This window comes from Meriones unguiculatus (genome assembly GCF_030254825.1).
Source record: "Meriones unguiculatus strain TT.TT164.6M chromosome 13 unlocalized genomic scaffold, Bangor_MerUng_6.1 Chr13_unordered_Scaffold_44, whole genome shotgun sequence".
In the NCBI taxonomy this organism is placed as follows: domain Eukaryota; kingdom Metazoa; phylum Chordata; class Mammalia; order Rodentia; family Muridae; genus Meriones; species Meriones unguiculatus.
Genome location: NW_026843651.1, coordinates 3,061,351 through 3,065,324, shown reverse-complemented (window position 1 = coordinate 3,065,324; position 3,974 = coordinate 3,061,351).

Genomic DNA, 3,974 nt, shown 5'->3' with positions numbered 1-3,974 from the left:
GGCAGAGGCAGAGAATTCCCTGTGAGTTTGGGGCTAGTCTGATCTACAGAGGGAAGTCTAGGATAAATATAGTTAAAAACAAAAACAAAAAAAAATCGTAGTTTAGCTGAGTAAAAGATTTGAGAGGGATATATGCAGCACAAAAAAAATGAAAAAAAAAAAAACACCAAAAAAAATAAAAAAAAACCCAACCAACCCCCCAAAAAAACATGTAGACTAATATTTTGAGTGTTTATTAATTTCTTTTTAAATATTTTCATGTTCTCATAAAGCATTGAGTGTCATTTTTTCATCTGGTGATATTTTTGGAACCAGCTCTCAATTTCTGGACAAAGAAAAGAGGGATCCTGAGACCATAGGTACCATTTCTCTGTAAAACAACTTAGTCTGTTCAAGGGAGAAAACTAGTTCAAGCTATAGGCCAGGCACATGGTCTCACTGTGGGAGATGGAAATGAGGTTTACAACAGGTGTTAGCTTTTTAAAATGAGGTTTTCGGTATTACACATCAGTGCCTGTGATTATGTGGAAGTGTTCCATCTCTTTGGATAAGCTGCTGTATTAAGATCAGTGCTGTGGGATTGCAGAAAAATCACAGGCCTGGCCAGGCTAAGATCCAGAAAGCCAGGAGGTGCAGGCCTCTTGGATTAAAAGGCAGGTCTCAGCCCAGTGGGTGCTTCACCTGAGGTCAACAGAGTTTGTAGATATACTGCACTATCCAGCCACCATAGTTGGCAGCCAAGCCCTGGGAATTCAGTGGCAAATCTCCAGGAAGGAGGGGAGTACTCTCTCCCCCCAGGATAAATGATTGACAAATTTCAAGTAGCCATGGTGGAAAGCTGATTATATCATCAAACACATTTTTGTCCTGTGATATCAAGGATTTATAATCTATGGGCCTTAGGAGAGATTAAAGGGTACATGTATTTGATTCCCTGGGGATAGAGATGCTAGGGATATAGTTGATTTACATGTTGTGGTACAGTACCTCATTTGCATGTAGTATCACAGTACTATTACAAGGAGAATATGTTAATTAATTATCCTATTCATGGGGGAACATCTCCAGGTACAGTTGAAGGGCATTTGCTGAAAGCCAAGATCTCCTTAGGATAGGGTAGATTATTTTCAGGAATCCACAGGTGCTTGCTGAGCAGGTTTCTTATCAGGAAAAGGACAGGTATGTAATTGTCACTTAGGGCCATGTGGTGCTCCTTATAGGATCTGAGGTAAAGAGAGAATTCCACTGAGAAAGTGAGTACACTGTTACACACCAAGTTCAGAGGCTATCTGGAATGGTCATACTACAAAATTATATTCAGAGTCCCACAACTGAGGTTCTGCAACCACTCCTCAGTATCAACAGTTTGTTTAACAGTGCTCCTTATACAGTACCAGCCTGTCTGTTGGCTGTTTTGTGATGATGAGAATCAAGGCAAGGGCCTTCTGCCCTGGCAGGTCCTCTAGCAATTACCAACATCATTTTTTTCCATTATCAATGACAACATCTTATATAGTTATGGTTTTGCATTTCTGTGAAGATTTTTAAATAGTGCAAACGTAATTTTTAATATATTATGCCATAAAAGGAATCATGCCTTGTCAACACCAAGAGTCACTTAAGAGCAGTCAAGGTCAGTATGTAAACTGTTAGAAGACTGAAGGACACATTGGCTGCCTGAGTCAACAATCCTTAGAAACTTCTCTAGGTTGTAGAATTCAGTCAAAAACAGTTACAGGAATCAGGTCTGTAGTGTCTGTAGTGAAGGAAAAGGAAAGTAAGAATGTCCAGGTTAAAGAATACAGAAAATCAGAGAAAACTCACTCTTGCCATCATTACACAACTAGGGTCTTACACAGCAGGGTCTGGCAAAACTTATGCACCTAAAATAAATCTATTTTAATTTCTAAAGAAAAAATAGCATATACAGGAAGAAAACCTTAGGAAATTACATGTGCATGTGTATTGTCACCATTTTCATTGTCTTATCCTCTAGGATGCCAGAAGACTACATTTGATATCCTGGACTTGGAAACAGACAGTTCTGAGACCTTGATGTAAGTGCTAGGAATTAAAATTGGCTTCAAAAGGTAGTAGTACCACTAACTCTCTAGATCCCAGTGATGTCATTATAATGGAGAGGATGAAGATGCTGTATTGCGCTTCTGTCTCCTAGCACTTAAAGGTGATGAAGACTCTGATAAATGGCTGCTGGATTTCTCCTCCTATGTGAATGGACTTCCCATATTACTTCTTTTTTTAATTTTATTATTATTATTATTAATTACACTTTGTTAATTTTGTATCCCCCCATAATTCCCTCCCTCTTCCCTTCCCGATCCCACACTTCCTCCCCTTTCTGCATGCATGCCCCTCCCCAAGTCCACTGATAGGGGAGGTCCTCCTCTCCTTCCTTCTGATCTTAATCTATCAGATCACATCAGGAATGGCTGCATTGTCTTCTCCTGTGGCCTGGTAAGGCTGCTCCCCCCTCAGGGTGAGGTGATCAAAGAGCAGGCCAATCAGTTTATGTCAGAGGCAGTCCCTCTTCCCATCACTATGTAACCCACTTGGACACTAAACTGCCATCAGCTACATCTGTGCAGGGGTTCTAGATTATCTCCATGACTAGTCCTTGGTTGGAGTATGAGTCTCTGGAAAGTTCCCTGTGTTCATATTTTCTTGTTCTGTTGCTCTCCTTGTAGAGTTCCTGTCCTCTCCAGCTCTTGCTATTTCCCACTTCTTACATAAAATTCCATTCACTCTGCCATCAGTTGGCCATCTGGCTCAGTATCTGCTTTGATAGTCTGCAGGGTAGAGGCTTTCAGGGGCCCTCTGTGGCAGGTTCCTAGGTTGTTTACTGTTTTCTTCTTCTTCTGATGTCCCTCCTCTTTGCCTTTCAGGATGGGGATTTACTGTTTTAGTTAGGGTCCTCTCTTTTGTTTAGTTTGTTTAGATGTACTGATTTTAGTGGGTTTATCCTATGTTGTATGTTTATATGAGTGACTATATACCGTGTGTGTCTTTTTGCTTCTGGAACAACTCACTGAGGATGATCTTTTCCAGGTCCCACCATTTACCTGCAAATTTCATGATTTCCTTATTTTTCATTGCTGAGTAATACTCCATTGTATAGATGTACCACAGTTTCTGCATCCATTCTTCAGTTGAGGGGCATCTGGGCTGTTTCCAGCTTCTGTCTATTACAAATAAAGCTGCTACAAACATGGTTGAGCAAATTTCCTTTTTGTGTACTTGAGCGTCTTTTGGATATATGCCTAGGAGCAGTATGGCTGGATCTTGAGGAAGCACTATTCCTAGTTGTCTGAGAAAATGCCAGATTGATTTCCAGAGTGGTTGTACAAGTTTACATTCCCACCAGCAGTTCAGAAGGGTTCCGCTTTCTCCACAACCTCTCCAGCATGTGTTGTCACTTGAGTTTTTGATCTTGGCCATTCTGATGGGTGTAAGGTGAAATCTCAGGGTTGTTTTGATTTGCATTTCCCTAATGGCTAATGAGGTTGAGCATTTCTTTAAATGCTTCTCTGCCATTCGATATTCCTCTACAGAGAATTCTCTGTTTAGCTCTGTTCCCATTTTTAAGTGGATTGCTTGGTTTGTTGCTTTTCAGCTTCTTTAGTTCTTTATATATACTGGATATGAGTCCTCTGTCAGATAAAGGGTTGGTGAAGACTCTTTCCCAATCTGTAGGCAGTTGCTTTGTTTTGATGACAGTATCCTTTGCTTTACAGAAGCTTTTCAGTTTCATGAGGTCCCATTTATTGATTGTTGCTCTTAGAACCTGTGCTGTTGGTGTGCTGTTCAGGAAGTTTTCTCCTGTACCAATGAGTTTTAGGGTATTCTCCACATTTTTTTCTAGCTGATTTAATGTGTCTGGTTTTATGTTAAGGTCTTTGATCCATTTGGACTTCAATTTTGTGCAGGGTGATAAGTATGGATCTATTTTCATTTTT